This window comes from Mobula hypostoma, chromosome 4 (assembly GCF_963921235.1).
Source record: "Mobula hypostoma chromosome 4, sMobHyp1.1, whole genome shotgun sequence".
Classification (NCBI taxonomy): domain Eukaryota; kingdom Metazoa; phylum Chordata; class Chondrichthyes; order Myliobatiformes; family Myliobatidae; genus Mobula; species Mobula hypostoma.
The window spans coordinates 137656729-137679907 of record NC_086100.1 but is presented as its reverse complement, the minus strand read 5'-3'; the positions used below and the strand labels follow the sequence as shown (position 1 = coordinate 137679907).

Below are 23179 nucleotides of genomic sequence, written 5' to 3'. Positions count from 1 at the left end.
CAAATCATATTTTAGGCCCTTCCAAAGACTACATATAAACAACTGAATGAAGCAGTGTTCCTCTGGACCACAGTGCATCCTACAAAACACATATATCACACACAGCACATAAAACAAAATATTACCACAAGTGAGTTAATTCAAAGTGCATGTGGTGCACAGCACAGGTGAACAGTACTGTAAACATTAAACAGCTCACTGTCCTAGTGAAAGTGACCTCGCTGGTGGCAGGGTATTCATTAGTCTCTCAGCCTGAGGGAAGAAGCTGTTACCCAGTCTGGCAGGCCTAGTCCTGAGGCTTCTGCACCTCCTTCCTGACGGTAGAGGGTGGAAGGCATTGTGGGTCAGGGGGTAGGGATCCTCAACCATTGGTGCATTTGGAGTCACAAATAGACCGAATAAGTAATGTGACAGATTGCCTTTTCTGAAGCAGGAAGTTCTCACAGCAATCTGGTCGCTTTGTTCTCGTCATTCCTAAAGCTTAGCATTTTAAAAAAAAATCAGATTATTACTTGAACTATAGATTCAAGATCCAGAACAGTGTAGTGAAAGTTGAAGAAGAATTTGTATGATTTTACCAATGCACGCTTCAGGATTAACACAACTGCTGTGGCAGGTGGTTTTGAGTTATTATCTGTGATTCAATTATGCCTTTCAAAGTCAAAGCAACTTTATCAAAGTATGTGCAGTATATGTTATCATATACTACCTTGAGATTCGTTTACTTTTGCAGGTATTTACAGGAAAAGAAAGAAATATAATAGAATTTATGAAAAACTATACATAAAGAATGACAACTAATGTGCAAAAGAAGACAAATTGTGCAAATAAAAGATAAATATTACTGAGAGTATGAGTTGTAGAGTCCTTAAGAATAGTCCATAGGTTGTGGAATCATTTCAGTGTTGAGGTGGGTAAAGTTTTCTATGCTGGTCAAGGAGCCTGATGGTAATATGGTAATAACTTGTTGAACTTGTTGGTGTGGGACCTAAGGCTCCTATAAGACAATAGACCATAAGACATAGGAGTAGAATTAGACTATTTGGCCCATTGAGTCTGCTCCACCATTCAATCATGGCTGATATTTTTTTTTCTCCCCTCCTCAGCCCCACTCCTTGGCTTCCTCCCCATAACCTTTAATGCCATGTCCAATCAAGAACCTATCAATCTCTGCCTTAAGTACACCCAGCGACCTGACTTCTACAGCTGCCTGTGGTAACAAATTCCACAAATTCACCACCCTCTGGCTAAAGGAACTTCTCTGCATGTCTGTTCTAAATGGATGCCCCTCTATCTTGAGGCTGTGGCCTCTTGTCCTAGACTCCCCACCATGGGAAACATCCTTTCCACATCTACTCTGCCTAGGCCTTTCAACTTTTGAAAGGTTTCAGTAGGATCCCCCCCACCCCCCATTCATCTTGATTCTTGCGAGTACAGACCCAGAGCCATCAAACGTTCCTTGTATGATAACCCTTTCATTCTCCCGAATCATCATTGTGAGCCTCCTCTGAAACTTCTCCAATGCCAGCACATCTTTCCTTAGTTGTGAAACCCAAAACTGCTCACAATACTCAAGGTGAGACCTCACCAGTGCCTTATAAAGCCTTGGCATCATCTCTCTGCTCTTGTATTCTGGATCTCTTGAAATGAATGCTAACGTGGCATTTACTTTCCTCACCACCGACTCAACCTGCAAGTTAACCTTTAGGGTGTTCTGCACAAGGACTCTCGAGTCCCTTTGCATCTCAGATTTTTGGATTTTCTCCCAGTTTAGAAAATAGTCTGCACATTTATTTCTACTACCAAAGTGCATGACCATGCATTTTCTAACATTGTATTTCATTTTCCACTTTTCTGTCCATCCCCCTAATCTGTCTAAGTCTTTTTGCAGCCTACTCAACACTACCTGCCTCTCCACCAATCTTCGTATCATCTGCAAATTTGGCACTTCCATCATCTAAATTATTTATATACAGCTTAAAAAGAAGAGGTCCCAACACCAACCCCTGCAGAACACCACTAGTCATTGGCAACTATCAGAAAAGGATCCTTTTATTCCCACTCGCTGCCTCCTACCAATCAACGAATTCTCTAACCATGCCAGTAACTTTCCTGTAATACCATGGGCTCTTAATTTGGTCAGCAGCCTCATGTGTGGCACCTTGTCAAAGGCCTTCTGAAAGTCCAAATATACAACATCTACTACATCCCGTTTATCTATCCTACTTGTAATCTCCTTAAAGAATTCCAACAAGTTCATCAGGCAAGATTTTCTCTTAAAGAAACCACACTGACTTTGTCCTATCTTCTCCTGTGTCACCAAATACTCCATAACCTCATCCTTAACAATTGACTCCAACATCTTCCCAACCACTGAGATCAAGCTAATTGGTCTATAATTTCCTTTCTGCTACCTTCCTTCTTTCTTAAAGAGTGGAGTTGACATTTGCAATTTCCAGTCCTCTGGCATTATGCCAGAGTCCAATGATTTTTGAAAGATCATTACTAATGTCTCCATAATCTGTTCTGCTACCTCTTTCAGAACTCTAGGGTGCAATTAATCTGGTCCAGGTAATTTTATGTACCCTTAGGTCTTTCAGCTTTTTGAGTACCTTCTCTCTTGTAATAGTAACTGCACTCATTTCTCTTCCCTCATATTCTTCAACATCTAACACACTACTAATGTCTTCCACAGTGAAGACTGATGCAAAATACTCATTTAGTACATCTGCCATCTCCATGTCCCCTGTTATTTTTTCTCCGGCCTCATTTTCCTGCAGTCCTATATCTATTCTCACCTCTTTTATTTTTTTACATACTTAAAAAGCTTTCACTCTTCACTTTGATATTGGTTGCTAGCTTGCTTTCATATTTCATCTTTCCCTCCTAATGATTCTTTTAGTTGCTCTCTGTAGGTTTTTAAAAGCTACCCAATCCTCTATCTTCCTGCTAACTTTTGCTTCGTTGCATGACCTCTTTTGCTTTTACATTAGCTTTGATTTCCCTTGTCAGCCACGGTTGTACTATTTTGCTATTTGAGTATTTCCTTGCTTTTGAAATACATCTATCCTGCACTTTCCTCTTGCTTGATGGTAATAACGAGAAGGGAGCATAGCCTGGATGTTGGGGTATGAATGATGGATGCACCTTTCTTGATGCAGCGTTCATTGTAAATAAGTTCAGTGGTGGGGAGATTTTTCCCTGTGATGGACTAGGCTGCTTCCATCACTTTCTGTCAACTTTTCCATTTCTGGGCATTGGTGTTTGCATTTTTGGCTGTGATGCAACTTTTCAGGGTACTCTCCAAATGTGGCAAAGTTTCAGATGATGTGCTGCATCTGCACAAACTTATAAGAAAGTAAAGGCACTGTTTTGCCTTCTTTGTAATGGCACTTGTGTGCTGGTCCCAGGACACTGCTTATATGATAATGCCAAAGAATTTAAAGTGATTGACTTTCTTCGCCTCTGATCCCGTAATGAGGACTGGCTCATGGACCTCTGGCTTCTTCTGCCTGCAGTTGATAATCAGCTTTTTGGTTTTGTTGACGTTGAGTGAGAGGTTGGTATTGTGGCACCACTCAGTCAGATTTACGACCTCCCTACTATATGCCAATCTGTCACAGCTTGACCAACAACAGTAGTGTTGTCAACAAACTTTAATATTGCGTTGGAGCTGCACTGACCCACATGATCATAAGTATAAAGCAAGCGGAGCAGAGGGCTCAGCACACAGCCTTGAGATGTACCTTTGATGATGGTGGTTGTGAAGGAGATGTTATTGCTAATCCATATTGACTGGTGTCTACAAGTGAGCAAATTGAGGATCCAGTTGCACAGGGAGTTATCCAGGTCCAGGCATTGGAAATCAGTGATTAGTTTCGAGGGGTGGATAGTGTTGATTGCTGAGACTTACAGTCGATGAAGAACATCCTGATGTATGCATTTTCATTAACAAAGAGATTCTTCAGATGCTGGAAATCCAGAACAACACACACAAAATGCTGGAGGAACTGAGCAGGTCATGCAGCATTCATGGAAATGAATGGATAATAAACTTTTTGGGGTGAAGTCCTTTTTCAGGACTTAAAAGGAAGGGGGAAGATGCCAGATCAAAAAGGTGTTTTTTTTTGGGATGGTGGATGGTGGGGAAGGTTAACAAGCTAGAAGGTGATGGTGAAACCAGGTGCATGGGGGAAGGAGGAATGAAGTAAAAAGCTGGGAGGTGATGGGTGGGAAAGGCAAAAGGCTAGAAAAGAAAGAATCTGGTAGGAGAGTGGACCATGGGAAAAAGGGAAGAAGGAGGAGCACCTCAGGGAGGTGATGGACAGGTAAGAGGAGGCAGGCCAGAGTGGGGAAGAGAAGGGGGAGGGAAAAATGACTGGAAGGAGAACTCTATGTTCATGCTACTAAGTTGAACACGAGCTAGACAGAATACAAGGTGATGCTCTTCCACTCAGAGTGGCCTCATCGTCCCAGAAGAGGTGACCATGGGCTGACATGCAGACATCCCACCTCCCCCAGAAGTTCTGGGAGTCTCCCGCATATTAACAGTGGCTCCCTGATGCCCACAAATTATATACAATATCACGGAAATCAATTTTTTTGAGAGCGAGCGAGAGAAAGCAAGAGAGAGCGTGCGAGACAGAGAGAGAGAGAGAGAGAGAGAGAGAGAGCAAGCAAGAGTGCGCCATGACAGAGTGTTCCAAAAAAAGAAAATATAAAACGTACGTCACCCCAGACTACCATAAAGTGTACCCCTGCCTAATAGGGGTCAAAATAATGACAGTGTTTCTCGCTGCACTGTTTGCAACAGTGAATTTTCTATTGCCCATGGTGGGTTAAGACTGTAAAAGACATGTTGAGGTGAGTTTAACAGGTGTCATTCGTTCATTAGCATAGCTAACATTATTTAAACTAGCTGACTAGCTGCTAAGGAGCTACTCTATTGCAGACATCCCACCTCTCCCGGAAGTTCTGGGAGTCTCCCGCAAATTGATGGTGCTACCTCCCTGAAATGAGTTTTTGCAGGGTGGGATGTCTGGACATGTTGGAACAGGAATGGGGATAGGAATTAAAATGGTTGGCCACCGGGAAATTCTGTCTTTGCAGATTGAATAGTGGTGCTCAGTAGAGTGCTGCTGTCCCCTCCCCAATTTACATTGGGACTTATCAATGTAGAGATGGCCACATTGGGAGCACTAGATACAATAAACGACCCCAACAGATTTGAAGGTGAAGTGCTGCCTCATTTGGAAGAACTGTTTGGGGGCCTGAATGGAAGTGAGGGAGGAGGTGAAAGAGCAGGTGTAGCATTTCTGTTGCTTGTAGGGATATGTGCCAGGAGGGAGATTAGAGGGGAGAGACAAATAGGCAAGGGAATTGTAGAGGAAGAGATCTCCTGTGGGGTGGAGATAAAGATGTGTTTTCTGGTGGGATCCCATTGAAGATGGCTATCTTGATTATACCTTTCCCCATCCTCTCTCTCCTGTAAAAATGCTGTTTCCTTTTCTCAGTTCCTTTGGCTCCGCTGCATCTGTTCCCAGGATGAGGCTTTCCTTTCCAGGATATCAGAGATGTCTTCCTCCTTCGAAGAATGGGATTTCACCTCCTTCACCATTGATGCTGTACTCACCCGCATCTCCTCCATTTCCCGGACATCCACACTCAGCCCATCTTCCCACCGCCTTTACATGGGTACAGTTCCTCTTGTCCTCACCTACCACCACATGAGCCTTTGCATCCAACTCACCATTCTCCGTAACGTTCACCATCTGCAATGGGGCCCTAACACCAAACTCCTCTTTACCACCCCTCCCCACTGCACTCTCTGCTGACAACAGGACTTAGTTTCTCCATGATTCCTTTGTCTATTTGTACCTCACCACTAATTTTCCTCCTGGCACATATCCCTGTACCAAGGTGGCACTGGTGAATCATAGTGACGCTTTGCAAATTGCTTGCAAAACTTCTTCCTTTATTGATTCTAGTATTTACAGTGATTTCCCCAAAAGAAAAGGAATCCTACGGTGCTATATGGTGACATGCTGTATATGTACTTTGATAGTATATTTACTTTGAATTTGAACATTTACAAGCTGCACAAATGCTACAAACATGAGGAAATCTGCAGATGCTGGAATTTCAAGCAACACACATAAAAGTTGTCGGTCCATGGCCTCCTCTTCTGCCACAATGAGGCCACCCTCAGTGAGGAAAAGCAACACCTTGTATTCCATCTAGGTAGTCTTCAACATGTTGGCATGAACATCAATTTGTCCTTCCAGTGCTTTCTCCTCCTCGTTCCCTATTCTTCTATTTCCCCACTCTGGCCACTTATCTCTTCTCCTCACCTGCCTATCATCTCATTCTGGTGTCCCTTCCTCCCTTTCTCCCATGGTCCATACCCCTCTCCTATCAGTTTCTTCTCCAGACCTTTTCACCTATCACCTCCCAGCTTCTTGCTTCAACCCCTCCACCCCCGCCCCCCACCACCAACCCACTTGGCTTCACCTATCACCTTCTAGCTTGTCCTCTTACCCCCCCCCCAACCACCTTTCCCGTCCTGATGAAGGTTCTTGGCCCAAAGCATCAACTATTTATTAATCTCCACTGATGCTGCCTGACTTGCTGAGTTCTTCCAGCATTTTGTGTGTGTTGCTATGTACGTATGTTCATTGTCTAGATGTTCCACTTCATTCACAAAATTCACAATAGAGCTGTGTGAAGTGCCAATGAAATGGCATCTACGGTTGACCTGTTGTGATGGTGGGCAAATTGGAATGGAGCCAGGTCAATTCTCAAGCAGGAGTTGATGTGCTTCATGACTGGTCCCACAAAGAACTTCATCACAGTGGATGTAAGTGTTACTGGACAATAGTCAGAGGCAGGTTACCATGTTCTTCTTGGGCACCACTATGATTGAAGCTTGCTTGAAGCAGGTGGGTACCTCAGACTGCTGAAGTAAGAGGTTGCAGATGTCCGAAAACACGCCAGCCAGTTGATTCGCACATTTTTTTTAGCACTGGGGCAGGTAGGCTGCCTGGCCCAAATGCTTTCCATGGATTCACCCTCTTGAAGGATGCCCTCACAAGGTCCTCAGAGGCTGCAGTCAAGGGGTTGTAGGGGGCTGTGATGGGCCTCCATGTTCTGTAGATCAAAGCGAACATAAAAGTCATTGAGCTCATCAAAATGCTTGATGCCACGTTGCTTTTGCCTCTGCTCTGCCGAGATGCAACACAGAGCGTCACAGGAAGTCATTCCTGCCTGTGGCCATCAAACTTTACAACTCCTCCCTTGGAGGGTCAGACACCCTGAGCCAATAGGCTGGTCCTGGACTTATTTCCTGGCATCATTTACATATTACTATTTAACTATTTATGGTTTTATTACTATTTAATTATTTATGGTGCAACTGTAACGAAAACCAATTTCCCCTGGGATCAATAAAGTATGACTATGAGTATGACTATGACTATGACTTTCTTGATGCCACTGTCCAGCCCATTCAGTGCATTGAGAAACTCTTGGGCTGGAGGGTACTTGTGAAGATTTAAGGGAGAAAAAACCAGGTCACAAATGAATGTTCTACCAAATAAACATGATAGCTCTCTGCCATAGTTTCAAAAACAATTGCTACGTAACGAGACATTGGAAAGGTCAATAATTTCACAATGGTCATTCAATTCTTCTGGACTGGCTGAAAATGGATCAGTGACTAATTTCAGTTGCTTTGTGTCTCAGTGAAGATCAGAGGTTGTTGCTCACATGATTACAGAAGTTAGTCCGTGATTTCAGAATTGGGACACTACAGAATGGGGCTGCAAGATATGACAACATCCAAGCACATCGGCTGGAGAGTCGGGAAGTGAGGTATCACTTGGGAATTACCAGGCTGCTGCCTGGCAGAGAGCAAACCCTGCTGTTGGTAGATAGACAGATTCCATCTTAGTTTGAAACAATGCTGTTTGGTTGGTGAGGTGGAAACCATTAAGTAAGTCAGTAAGGATTCTCCTCTTGGAGCCTTGGGTTTTATTTTGCAATAAAAAGGCTTGGTGCTGCAGATCTACCCGTTGCAATCTTAACACCCTTGACATGAGGCAGTTGTGCATATTAAATAACATTTCCAATTATTTAGTTTCTTTTAAATAAGTTTGGAAATTGAAGAGGTTTGATTTCCCCCAGATTTTATGGAATTCACCATGGAGTTGATAGCCAGAGTTCAAACAGAGTCATTGCTATGCCCATATTTCTGGTGGCTAGAGTTGCTATTCCCTGTCACCCAGGCCCTGTTTGAATTGTGCCATCCACCAAGCATGTCACTGACTCTTGAAACGCTGGCCAGGTTTTCCCATTCCAAGCATAAACGCTTTGATTTGTCCAGGAGTTTGATCAAGTATATTTCTGTTGCTTAACTCTGAAGTGTTCCTCCACCAAGTTCTTCACAAATAGCAAACTTAATTTTCATGTCATGCAAATCAAATAAATCCTGTTTTCTGATCATGTCAGAGCAGTTAGTACGTTCACCTGGTTGTCAAAGAGAAGCAAGCACAATTTTTAAGACATCTTTCAGTTGTCATTTTGGTGCTGATGAACTCTACAATTCAGGCTGACTTTTTTTCCCAGATTGAAACTACATTAGGATGCAACTTATGAAATTTAATGCAAAGCAATCTTTCACAAAATTTCTGCCAATCAATGTAAAATAAAATAGCTTGCCAATTCGTGACCAGTTTCCAAGCTATTGTATTTTTGGACAAGATTCTACAGTTGCTGTAAATCTTGAGCAGCACATAAAATATTGGAGTAACTCAGCAAATCAGGCAGCATCTATGGAGAGGAATAAGTGGTTGGACTGAGCCTGACCATCACGACAGGAAAGGAAGGCAGAAGCATGAGAAGGCCTTGGCGGGCAGGATTCAGGAAAACCCCAAGGCATTCTACAAGTATGTGAAGAGCAAGAGGATAAGACGTGAAAGAATAGGACCTATCAAGTGTGACAGTGGGAAAGTGTGTATGGAACCCGAGGAAATAGCAGGGGTACTTAATGAATACTTTGCTTCAGTATTCACTACGGAAAAGGATCTTGGTGATTGTAGTGATGACTTGCAGCAGACTGAAAGGCTTGAGCATGTAGATATTGAGAAAGAGGATGTGCTGGAGCTTTTGGAAAGCATCAAGTTGGATAAGTCACCGGGACCGGATGAGATATACCCCAGGCTACTGTGGGAGGCAAGGGAGGAGATTGCTGAGCCTCTAGTAATGATCTTTGAATCATCAATGGGGACGGGCGAGGTTCCGGAGGATTGGAGGGTTGCAGATATTGTTCTCTTATTCCAGAAAGGGAGTCGAGATAGCCCAAGAAATTATAGGCCGGTGAGTCTTACCTCAGTGGTTGGTAAGTTGATGGAGAAGATCCTGAGGGGCAGGATTTATGAACATTTGGAGAGGTATAATATGATTAGGAATAGTCAGCATGACTTTGTCAGGGGCAGGTCGTGCCTTACAAGCCTGATTGAATTTTTTGAGGATGTGACTAAACACATTGATGAAGGAAGAGCAGTAGATGTAGTGTATATGGATTTCAGCAAGGCATTTGATAAGGTACCCCATGCAAGGCTTATTGAGAAAGTAAGGAGGCATGGGATCCAAGGGGACATTGCTTTGTGGATCCAGAATTGGCTTGCCCACAGAAGGTAGAGTTGTTGTAGACGGGTCATATTCTGCATGGAGGTCGGTGACCAGTGATGTGCCTCAGGGATCGGTTATGGGACCCTTACTCTTCGTGATTTTCATAAATGACCAGGATGAGGAAGTGGAGGGATGGGTTAGTAAGTTTGCTGATGACACAAAGGTTGGGGGTGTTGTGGATAGTGTCAGAGGTTACAGCGGGACATTGATAGGATGCAAAACTGGGCTGAGAAGTGGCAGATGGAGTTCAACCCAGATACATGTGAAGTGTAGGTTTGGTAGGTCATATATGATGGCAGAATATAGTATTAATGGTAAGACTCTTGGCAGTGTGGAGGATCAGAGGGATCTTGGGGTCCGAGTCCATAGGATGCTCAAAGCAGCTGCGCAGGTTGACTTTGTGGTTAAGAAGGCGTATGATGCATTGGCCTTCATCAATTGTGGAATTGAATTTAGGAGCCAAGAGGTAATGTTGCAGCTATATAGGACTCTGGTCAGACCCCACTTGGAGTACTGTGCTCAGTTCTGGTCACCTCACTATAGAAAGGATCTGGAAACTATAGAAGGGTGCGGAAACCATAGAAAGGGTGCAGAGGAGATTTACAAGGATGTTGCCTGGGTTGGGAACATCCTTATGAAAACATACCTTACATAACATACTCTATGAAAACAGGTTGAGTGAACTCTACCTTTTCTCCTTGGAGCGACGGAGGATGAGAGGTGAACTGATAGAGGTGTATAAGATGATGAGAGGCATTGATTGTGTGGATAGTCAGAGGCTTTTTCCCAGGGCTGAAAGGCTACCACAAGAGGGCACAGGTTTAAGGTGCCGGGGAGTAGGTACAGAAAGAGATGTCAGGGGTAAGTTTTTTACGCAGAGAGTGGTGAGTGCGTGGAATGGGCTGCTGGCAACGGCGTTGGAGGCGGATACGATAGGGTTTTTTAAGAGACTTTTGGATAGGTACATGGAGCTCAGAAAAATAGAGGGCTATGGGTAAGCTTAGTAATTTCTAAGGTGGGAACATGTTCGGCACAACTTTGTGGGCCAAAGGGCCTGTATTGTGCTGTAGGTTTGCTATGTTTCTAAGCAGGAGGAAGGGTTTCCTTTCCCCACCTTATTCTGGCTTCAGCCCCCTTCCTTTCCAGTCCTGATGAAGGGTCTCAGCTTGAAACATAGACTGTTTATTCCCTTCGATAGGTGCTGTTTGACTTGAGTTCCTCCAGCATTTTGTGTGAGTTGCTCAAGCGGCTTTGATTTCTTTCCAGACTTTACAAAGATGTTTTACTAAATCTTGTCTTCCACATTCCTCTTCTTGTTTTGTTTTTCTTGATGTCTTCCCTGCACCATTTTTGTATTCCTTTTCTGTTTCTGGGATCCCTCACAGCTTCCTTGCTGCTCTAGAGTTCCCTCGCTCTTTGCTGAGGTGCTTTTTCTTTCTCTACCTCGTCATCTTTCCCACCTTGTAAACAACCCCAATGTCCCTATGTACCTGAGCCTCCCTGTCGAAAGCAAAAATGAAGTTCCTATGCAGTAACTTTGAAATGAAATCAGAAAATGTGAGAAATGGTCAGCAGGTCAGATGGCATCTGTGGGAAGAGAAACATAGTTATTGTTTCTGGATGGAACTTTGATTCAGTTGCTCTTACCACAGATGCTGGCTGAAATGATGCCTATTTTCAACATTTTCTTTTTTTTTTGGTCATGCTTGTCTCAGAAAATGTTATAGTCAATTTGATTGTAAGATCAGTAACAACATGGAATCACTGAAGGTATGCGATAAAGAACTGATTTTAAGTTCAGTGGTATGTAAGGAATACAACTGAGTCATGTAATAGTAACTTATTGCCAGTAAAATTTTAGAGTGCACTTAACGAATTAATCAACAGATCAGTGCCTTGTGTCTGAAGATTGTACCTGAGCTTAAAATTCATTCTTGAAGTCCAGGTAGAGAGCAGGCAGATTGGGATAGTTAGTTCAATGAGGAACAACTAGTCTGCTTCAGTGCTGTAGCCTAATAAATCCTAGTGGACAGAGGATAGGAGTCTAATGTCATCTCTAGTCCTGTCAACCGGAAGTGCGCTCTTAAAATATCAGCATGCAGTGCTTAGGAAATAATGAATAGAATACCTGGGAGTTAGACTGAATTCTTTAGAAGCTATTTCAAAGACCTCAATTATCTAGGTAAAATGATTGTTTTTGTTTTACTCCCTTATGCTCAATCCTTTCATGCTGCCTTCCCTTTCTTTCTGTAATTCCTTCCAGCCTCTAATCTGGGCTCTTAATCAACTGTGAGTTTAAAACATTCTCCTCCCTTTCAACGATTACAGCCATGACTTCACTTGCCTAGACCTAAACCCTTCCACTTCTACCTCCCATTCCACTTTAAAATCTATTCCTATTCCTCCTTAAAATTTGTTTGAGTAACCTTTCAGTCATCTGCTCTGAAGTCTCATGTAGCTTGGTGTTGAGGTTAATATAACTTTGACTAAGACGTGGTTGGGTAATTGCATTTAACAATGTTTATTTTGCTATTTTTGTTTTCAGCTCCTTTATTTTCCTACTTGAATCATCACACAAAATCATTACAATCCCTGATGGGGTGGCAGGATGATGGGGTGAGGGCACGTGTGCACGAAATGCAAGAGATGAAGTTAAGGGCAGCTTTGGTGGTGGAGGAAGGAAAGCCCCTTTCTTTGAAGAAGGAGGACATCTCCTTAGTTCTGGAATAAAAAGCCTCATCCTGACAGCAGATGCAGTGGAGACTGAGGAATTGAGAGAAGGGGGTGGCGTTTGTAGAAGTAGCAGAGTGGGAAGAGGTATAGTCCAGGTAGCTGTGAGAGTCAGTGAGTTTATAATAGACATCAGGAGATAAGCTGTCTCCAAAGATGGAGACAGAGAGATTGAGAAAGGGGAAGGAGGTGTCAGAAAAGAACCAGGTAAATTTGAGGGCAGGGTGTTAGTTGAAGACAAAGTTTACGAAGTCAACAAGCTTCGCATCGTTGCCGGAAGCAGCGTAACATAGGAAAAGTTGGGGAGTGATACCAGTGTAGGCTTGGAACATAGACTGTTCCATGTAGCGGACAAAAGGACAGGCATAGCTGTGACCCATGCGAGTGCCCATGGCGACGCCTTTTGCTTAAAGGAAGTGGGAGGAGCCAAAGGAGACATTATTGAGATCGAGGATGTTCTGCCAGACAGAAGAGACTGGTGGTGGAAGGGAACTGGTTTGGTCTGTGTCCAGAAAGAAGTGGAGAGATTTGAGGCCTTCCTGGTGGGGGATAGAGGTGTATGGGGACTGGATATCCATAGTGAAAATAAGATGATTGGGACCAGGGAACCTGAAATCCTTGAAAGGATTAAGAGAGTGTGAAGCAGCACACAGATGTAGGTGGTAAGGTGAGAGGGGATTAAACTGAGTCAAGGTTTGCAGATATAAGTTCGGGGGGCAGGAACAAGCAGAAACAATGGTTCTACCGGGACAAACAGTGTTATGAATCTTGGGTAGGAAGGAGAAACGGGAGGTATGGGGCGAGGGAACTATGAGGTTGGTGGCAGTGGACGGGAGATCTCCAGAGTTAATAAGGTCGGTGATGGTGTGGGAGACAATGGCCTGGTGCTCCTTTGTGGGGTCCTTTTTGAGGGTCAAGTAAGAGGAGGTGTCTGACAGTGATTATTGGGCCTCCGCAAGGAAGAGTTCAGTCTGCCAGACTACTATAGCTCCCACCTTATCTGCAGGTTTGATGGTGAGGTTAGGATTAGTGCAGAGAGAGTGGCGAGCAGAGCATTTGGAAAAAGTGAGGTTGGAATTGGACAGAGGAGTGGTGAAGTTGAGATAGTTGATGCCTCGTTGGCAGTTAGTAATGAAAAGATCCAGAGCAGGCTGAAGACCAGAGCAGGGTGTCCAGGAAGAGGAGGAAGGTTGAAGACAGGAGAAGGGGTCATCAGTGCAGTCTTGGTCCGAAATGTTGGCTGTACTCTTTTTCCATAGATGTTGCCCAGCCTGATGAGTTCCTCCAGCACTGTGTGTATGTGTTGCTTGGATTCCAGCATCTGTAGATTTTCTCTTGTTAGGTATTGGTTACTGTGTGCTTGCAGTAACTTCAAAACAAAATTAAAATTTCTTCCTTGCACTAAGTAAAATCACTAAGTAAAATTTACTAAAAATTGCATTTTGCATAAATTAGCAGACACCGTTATAAGACTGGAACTTTCTATTGTTAGAAGGGATGGATGGTGATGTCATTATTAATTGTATTCAGAAGTATGTTCTAACTTAAGCATAGGGTATAATAAGATAATTACATAATAACCATATAACCATAACCATTTAATTACAGCACAGAAACAGGCCATCTCGGCCCTTCTAGTCTGTACCGAACTCTTACTCTCACCTAGTCCCACCGACCTGCACTCAGCCCATAACCCTCCATTCCTTTCCTGTCCATATAGCTATCCAATTTAACTTTAAATGACAACAGCGAACCTGCCTCTACCACTTCTGCTGGAAGCTCGTTCCACACAGCTACCACTCTCTGAGTAAAGATGTTCCCCCTCATGTTACCCCTAAACTTTTGCCCTTTAACTCTCAACTCATGCCCTCTTGTTTGAATCTCCCCCACTCTCAATGGAAAAAGACTATCCACGTCAACTCTATCAATCCCCCTCATAATTTTAAACACCTCTATCAAGTCCCACCTCAACCTTCTATGCTCCAAAGAATAAAGACCTAACTTGTTCCACCTTTATCTGTAACTTAGGAGATGAAACCCAGGCAACATTTTAGTAAACCTCCTCTGTACTCTCTCAACTTTATTGACATCTTTCCTATAATTCGGTGACCAGAACTGTACACAATACTCCAAATTTAGCCTTATCAATGCCTTATACAATTTCAACATTACATCCCAACTCCTATACTCAATGCTCTGATTTATAAAGGCCAGCATACCAAAAGCTTTCTTCACCACCCTATCCACATGAGATTCCACCTTCAGGGAACTAATACCGTTACTCTGAGTTATAGGAAGTTAAACACTTCACTATTTGATTGGACATTAGCTTGTATCATTTGCATGTAACCAGTTAAATCTTGAAATTAAAGTTTGTCTGTTGCACTGCCATTCGAAAAAGCTGCCCCAAACTATAATCATGGTATTCTGACACTTGAAAGTCTTGATGCTGGAGTACTTGACAGGTGGCCACTAAGTATCCCTGAAAGGAAAAGGTCTTGACCATTCTAGTGAAAGTGATTCATTTTTTGAAAAGCAGGTGTGGAAAGTTTTAGTTACTACCCCAAAGATCTCTCTGAAAATTAACCTTACAAGCTTGAAATATTGTTAGGGCATCAAATTTTATTTATTGTTGTATATTTTAAAGTTAATATTCTGTTTTCTTTTGTTTAACAATCTTAATCTCATTTTCTTTCTCTCTTTGTTTTACTTTATTTTATCATTTAGTACACTGTAAAATTCTTAACCTTCACTACTTATCGTTCGCTACTTATCATAATATATTGAAGGATCAAAAGTACATGCAATACTGATTCTGTGCTGTGAATTGTTCAATTCTTTAATTCCATTTTATTGACTCTGACAAGATGTATGTTGAAGTGCATGATATCTAAAATGAAAGAAAATATTGGAAATACTCAGCAGGTCTGGTAGAGTTTACGGGAAGAAGAACAGTTCCGACGACGTTCTTCGGAACTGGAAAAGAGGGAATATAATTTTAAATTGTAGACAAAGGGGTAAATCCCTGATGGGGCAAGGACAGGTTTGCTTTGGGAATAATTGCAGGCTCATCTGGTTGATGCTCAATACCGAGTGAGGAAGACTGAGACATATTCAGGTGGAAAATGAGAGGATCTTCTACAAACTTAAGATCAACCTGAACAAGAGGGCATAGATTGGCAAGGCAGAGCAGGAGTGGTAAGGAGTGTAAAGTGGCAAGAACATGGAAACTCCTGTGACTTGACCTTCGGTGCTCTGCAAAACAGTCACCTGATTTGAGTTCAGCTTCTCCAGTGTAGAGGAGAATACACCTAGTGCAGTGCGCTAGCTAAAAGAGAGCAAGTGATCAGCGGCTGCACTTTGAAGGAGTGTGTGGATCCTGGATGGTGGGAAGGGAAGAAGTAAAAGGATAGATGTGGCATCTCGCAATAGAATGATCAATATTAATTTGTAGAGTCGTATGAGATGGGTCCTTTGGCCAACCAGATCCACGCTGACCCTCAAGTACTCATCTACCCTCATCCCACTTATCAACGTTTGCTTCACCATCTTCTAAACTTTGGTGATTCAAGTCCTCCTCTGGGTATTTAAATTTTGTGGAAGTCTGTCCTGCTTGGGCAGTGTTTTCCAGCTTCCAGTTACCCGCTGAGTTGGGGGGGGAGCAACGTCCCGTCGACCCCCTTCCTGGCATCACAGCTTTTACCCTTCAATCTATGTCCTCAGGTTTTAGACTCTTCTGCCATCGGGAAGAGTTTCTCAGTAACCACCCAATCACCACCTCTCAATTTTGTACACCTAGATTCAACAAGAACCTGTTTCATCTGCTCTTGTTGAGAAGGTATAAAGATGTATCAAATGTAAAAGCGATTTCCAAATTATACTTGTATCACAATTTTTTTTTGTTTTCCATTTCGACTACACCAGTAGCATTTACTAACTACCCTTTTGGGATGATTCTAATTATTATAGTTCATTCCTAAGGTGAATATAATTAACTATTGGGTTTTACGATTAAATCCCTCAGTAAATATTAGCCTTAATCTTCCAGCATCTTTATAGCTACTGATAGTGCATAATTGAAGCCAGCTGACTGTTAGTCCTGACGAAGGGTCTCAGCCTGAAACGTCGACTGTCCCTCTTCCTACAGATGCTGCCTGGCCTGCTGCGTTCACCAGCAACTTTGATGTGTGTTGCTAGACTTTAGTACTGAGTGCCAATCATTTTACTATTGGAAAAAACTAGTCAGTGGGAATCTTGAGAGACACAAGAGACTTGAATCTGGAACAAATTCACTAGCCTACAAAGTACCCAGGACATCGTTAGGGAGCAGTGTCTCAGAAAGGCAGCGTCCATTATTAAAGACCTCCAGCTACCAGGACATGCCCTTTTCTCACTGTTACCATCAGGTAGGAGATACAGAAGCCTGAAGGCACACACACAGCGATTCAGGAACAGCTTCTTCCCTTCCGCCATCCAATTCCTAAATGGACATTGAACCCTTGGACACTACCTCACTTTTTCTAATATACAGTATTTCTATTTTTGCACATTTTTAAATAATCTATTCAAGATACGTAATTGATTTACTTGTTTATTTATTAGGTTTTGTTTTATTTATTATTATTATTTTTGTTTTCCCTCTCTGCTAGATTATGTATTGCATTGAACTGCTGCTGCTAAGTTAACAAACTTCACGTCACATGCCGGTGATAACAAGCCTGATTCTAACTCTGAAGATCAAACTGCTGGTAAAACCCAGTGGGTCAAACTGTATCTCTGGAGGTAAAGAGATGGTTACTGTTTGATGGAGGGCCTTGACCCAAAAAATCAATCATCTCTTTGCTTCGACAGACGCTGCTTGACTTGTCGGGTTCCTTCAGCAGATTTTTTTTGGAATTAGTTAGAGGATGTGTTTTCACTGCAGGTGTGGGAGGAAGAGCAGTAGCTTTAAATCAGAGTAGTGAGTTTCTTCTTTGTTCACCCTTGGGATTTCTGAAGTAATATATAGATAGCCCTCAGAGTAAATTGGATGAAGACTAAATTTGATGGAATCAAAGAGGATCTCTTAAAATTGATTGGAAGAGGCTGTTTACAGATAGAGAGACATCTGGCAAGTGGGAAGCTATAAATGTCAGAGGGGAAGAGTTTGGGGGTATTGTGTTCCTAAGAATGATGGGGAAAGTTGGCAGGATTAAGGAACCTGGTTGTCAAGGGATATTGATGGTCTGGTTAGGAAAAACAAGGCAAATGTCAGAAAAAGGCAGCTTGAATCAAGTGAGTCCCCTGAAATGTATGAGGGATATAGCAGCAGACATGAGAAGGAAGTTAGGAAAGCACAAAGGAGGCCCTGAGATATCCCTGGCAGATAAGATAAAGAAGAATCTTAAAGGATTGTGTAAGTATGTTAAAAGGATAACTAGGGAAAGAGGAGGTCTTTTTAAGGGTTAATTTAATAATTGATGTGTGGTGCTAGAGGAAATGGGTGAGATCATAAATAAATATTTATTGTTTGAAGCATCACCCACAAAACTGAATTGTATTGACTTTATTTCTTACATCCTTCACATACATGAGGAGTGAAAATCTTTATGTTAATTTGCAATAAATAACATGCACAGTAAGATATACACAGAATAGTCAATATGGCTTAGAAATACAGTGGTGCCAGCATGATGGCCTGATGGAAGAAACTGTCCAGGAGCTTGTTTACGCTGTGGTGCCATTTCCTGGATGGTAGCAGCTGGAACAGTTTGTGGGTGGGGTGACTCAGGTCCCAATGATCCTTCAGGCCCTTTTTACACAGCTGTCATGGTAAATGTTCTGAATAGTGGGAAGTTCACACCCACAGATGCGCTGGGCTGTCCACACCACTCTCTGCAGAATCCTATGATTGAGGGAAGTACAGTTCCCATACCAGGCAGTGATGCAGCCAGTCAGGATGCTCTCAATCATGCCCCTGTAGAAGGTTCTTGGGATTTGGAGACTCATGTCGAACTTCAACCATCTGAGGTGAAAGAGGCGCTGTTGTGCTTTTTTTTCAACCACACAGCCGATATGTACAGACCAAGTGAGATCCTCGGTGATGTGTACACCGAGGAGCTTGAAGCTGTTCACCCTCTCAACCCCAGATCCATTGATGTCAGTAGGAGTGAGCCTGTCTCCATTCCTCCTGTAGTCCACAACCAGCTGCAGGAATTCAACAGCGAGAAAACTTTAAAAAGAAGACCACCATATCCAGCTGGCAGCGTTTGGAGCGGGCAGTGGAGTGAGAGGGCTTTGGCTCAACGAGCTTTAGGCGGTAACGAGGGGAGGTAGGTCTACCTGTGTTAATTGCGGAAAGGAAGTATTATGTGTGGGAGGCTGGTGTTCTGTGCTCGGTGTCAGATGTGGGAGGTCCTGGAGTCTCCCAACCTCCTGGACGGCCATATCTGCACCCAGTGTGTCGAGCTGCAGGACTGCATTAGAGAACTGGAATTGCAGCTCGATGACCTTTGCCTGGTCAGGGAGAGCGAGGAAGTGATAGAAAGGAGTTATAGGCAGGTGGTTGCACCACGGCCACTGGAGGCAGACAAGTGGGTCAAAGTCAGGAGAGGGAAGGGGAAGAATCAGGTACTAGAGAGTACCCCTGTGGCTGTACCCCTTGACAATAAGTACTCCTGTTTGAGTACGGTTGGGGGGGTGGGGGGACAGCCTACCTGGGGGAAGCAACAGTGGCCGAGCCTCTGGCACATAGTCCGGCCCTGTGGCTCAGAAGGGTAGGGAAAGGAAGAGGAAGGCAGTAGTGATAAGGGACTCTGTAGTTAGGGGGTCAGACAGGCGATTCTGTGGATGCAGGAAAGTAACTCGGATGGTAGTTTGCCTCCAAGGTGCCAGGGTCCAGGATGTTTCTGATCACATCCAAGATCATATCCTGAAGTGAGAGGGAGAACAGCTGGAGGTTGTGGTACATGTCGGTACCAATGACATAGGTAGGAAAAGGGAAGAGGTCCTGAAAACAGACTACAGGGAGTTAGGAAGGAAGTTGAGAAGCAGGACCACAAAGGTTGTAATCTCGGGATTACTGCCTGTGCCACGTGACAGTGAGAGTAGGAATAGAGTGAGGTGGAGGATAAATGCGTTGCTGAGGGATTGGAGCAGGGGGCAAGGATTCAGATTTCTGGATCATTGGGACCTCTTTTGGGGCAGGTGTGACCTGTACAAAAAGGATGGGTTGCACTCGAATCCCAGGGAGACCAGTATCCTGGTGGGGAGGTTTGCTAAGGTTACTCAGGAGAGTTTAAACTAGAATTGTTGGGGGTTGGGAACCGAACTGAAGAGACTGGGAAAGCGGAGGTTGGCTCACAAATAGAGAAAGTTTGTAGACAGTGTGTGAGGTAGGATAGGCAGGTGATAGAGAAGGGACGCACTCAGATGGACGGTTTGAGATGTGTCTATTTTAACGCAAGGAGTATTGTGAACAAAGCGGATGAGCTTAGAGCGTGGATCAGTACTTGGAGCTATGATGTGGTGGCCATTACAGAGACTTGGATAGCTCAGGGACAGGAATGGTTACTTCAAGTGCTGGGTTTTAGATGTTTCAGAAAAGACAGGGAGGGAGGCGAAAGAAGTGGGGGTACGGCACTGTTGATCAGAGATAGTGTCATGGCTGCAGAAAAGGTGGATGCCATGGAGGGATTGTCCACAGAGTCTCTGTGGGTGGAGGTTAGGAACGGGAAGGGGTCAATAACTTTACTGGGTGTTTTTTATAGGCCACCCAATAGTAACAGGGATATCGAAGAGCAGACAGGGAAACAGATCCTGGAAAGGTGTAATAATAACAGAGTTGTCGTGATGGGAGATTTTAATTTCCCAAATATTGATTGGCTTCTCCCTAGAGCAAGGGGTTTAGATGGGGTGGAATTTGTTAGGTGTGTTCAGGAAGTTTCCTGGCAAAATATGTAGATAAGCCTACAAGAGGAGAGACTGTACTTGATTTGATATTGGGAAATGAACCTGGTCAGGTGTCAGATTTCACAGTGGGAGAGCATTTTAGAGATAGTGACCATAATTCTATCTCCTTTACAGTAGCATTGGAGAGAGATAGGAACAGACGAGTTAGAAAAGTGTTTAATTGGAGTAAGGGGAATTGACGCTATCAGGCAGGAAATTGGAAGCTTAAATTAGGAACGGATGTTCTCAGGGAAATGTACAGAAGAAATGTGGCAAACGTTCAAGGGATATTTGCGTAGAGTTCTGCATAGGTATGTTCCAAAGAGATATTGAAGTTATGGTAGGGTACAGGAACCGTGATGTACAAAGGCTGTAATAAATCTAGTGAAGAAGAAAAGAAAAGCTTACAAAAGGTTCAGAGAGTTAGGTAATGTTAGAGGTCTAGAAGATTATAAGGCAAATAGGAAGTAGTTTAAGAAGGAAATTAGGAGAGCCAGAAGGGACCATGAGAAGGCCTTAGCGGGCAGGATTCAGGAAAACCCCAGGGCATTTGACAAGTATGTGAAGAGCAAGAGGATAAATCGTGAAAGAACTGGACCTATCATATGTGACAGTGGGAAAGTGGGTACGGAACCGGAGGAAATAGCAGAGGTACTTAATGAATACTTTACTTCAGTATTCACTATGGAAAAGGATCTTGGTGATTGTAGTGATGACTTGCAGTACACTGAAAAGTTTGAGCATGTAGATATTAAGAAAGAGGATGTGCTGAAGCTTTTGGAAAGCATCAAGTTGGATAAGTCACCAGGACCGGATGAGATGTACCCCAGGCTACTGTGGGAGGTGAGGGAGGAGATTGTTGAGCCTCTGGCGATGATCTTTGAACCATCAATGGGGACGAGAGAGATTCTGGAGGATTGGAGGGTTGCAGATGTTGTTCCTTTATTCAAGAAAGGGAGTCGAGATAGCCCAGGAAATTATAGAACAGTGAGTCTTACTTCAGTGGTTGGTAAATTGATGGAGAAGATCCTGAGAGGCAGGATTTATGAACATTTGGAGAGGTATAATATGATCAGGAATAGTCAGCATGGCTTTGTCAAGGGCAGGTCGTGCCTTACAAGCCTGATTGAATTTTTTGAGGATGTGACTAAACACATTGATGAAGGTAAAGCAGTAGATGTAGTGTATATGGATTTCAGTAAGTCATTTGATAAGGTACCCCATGCAAGGCTTATTGAGAAAGTAAGGAGGCATGGGATCTAAGGGGACACTGCTTTGTGAATCCAGAACTGGCTTGCCCACAGAAGGCAAAGAGTGGTTGTAGATGGGTTATATTCTGCATGGAGGCCGGACACCAGTGGTGTGTCTCAGGGATCATTTCTGGGACCCTTACTCTTTGTGCTTTTCATAAATGACCTGGATGAGGAAGTGGAGGGATGGGTTAGTAAGTTTGCTGATGACACAAAACTTGGAGGTGTTGTGGATAGTGTCGAGGGTTGTCAGAGGTTACAGCGGGACATTGATAGGATACAAAACTGGGCTGAGAAGTGGCAGATGGAGTTCAACCCAGATAAGTGTGAAGTGGTTCATTTTGGTAGGTCAAATATGATGGCAGAATATAGTATTAATGGTAAGACTCTTGGCAGTGTGGAGGATCAGAGGGATCTTGGGGTCCGAGTTCATAGGACGCTCAAAGCAACTGCGCAGGTTGACACTGTGGTTAAGAAGACATATGGTGTATTGGCCTTCATTCATCGCGGAATTGAATTTAGGAGCCAAGAGGTAATGTTACAGCTATATAGGACCCTAGTCAAACCCCACTTGGAGTACTGTGCTCAGTTTTGGTCGCCTCACTACAGGAAGGATATGGAAACCATAGAAAGGGTGCAGAGGAGATTTACAAGGATTGGGGAGCATGTCTTATGAGAACAGGTTGAGTGAACTTGGCCTTTTCTCCTTGGCGCGAGGGAGGATGAGAGGTGACCTGATAGAGGTGTATAAGATGATGAGAGACATTGATTGTGTGGGTAGTCAGAGGCTTTTTCCCAGGGCTGTAATGGTTGCCACAAGAGGACACGGGTTAAAGGTGCCAGGGAGTATGTACAGAGGAGATGTCAGGGTTAAGTTTTTTACTCAGAGTGGTGAGTGCATGGAATGGGCTGCTGGCAACGGTGTTGGAGGTGGATACGATAGGGTCTTTTAAGAGACTTTTGGATAGGTACATGGAGCTTAGAGAAATAGAGGGCTATGGGGAATCTAGTAATTTCTAAGGTAGGGACATGTTCGACACAATTCTGTGGGCCGAAGGGCCTGTATTGTGCTGTAGGTTTTCTGTGTTTCTATGTTTCTAACACATCAGGCAGCATCAAGTATCTACAGAAATTCTTGTGTTGGTTATTACTTGTATGAATTTATTGCGGAGAAAGACAAGCTAATGAGTTCTCGGAAGGGAATATTGATATTACAAAAGATGTGTTAGAGATACTGAAATCTACAAAGACACAAATTGTTTGTAACATCATTTGCCACAGGTGAGGTATCAGAGAATGGCCAAAATTGAAACTTTTTTTAAAAAGCACAACAGGGCTAAGCCAAAGACTACCAGTTGGTGAGCCCATCATCATTGGTAGCAAAGTTACTCGGAGGGATTCTGAAAGATGGGATTTATTTGCACTTGGAAAGATAAGGACTGATTAGGGATTGTTATGATGACATTGTGTGTTGGAAATCTTATCCCACTAATTTGAATGACTTGTTTTTTGAAGCGCTCACGAAGGGGATTTGTGAGGACAGTGACTAAACATTTGCACATCGTAGCTCAGATTTATTTGTT

At 43.4% G+C, this 23179-nt stretch overlaps 1 protein-coding gene across 7 annotated transcripts in view; it reads left to right on the top strand.

Moving 5' to 3' along the window:
* The window catches only part of LOC134345631 (interleukin-15-like), a 117140-nt gene that overhangs the window by 61367 nt on the left and 32594 nt on the right, over positions 1 to 23179 (top strand). The window lies entirely within an intron of this gene.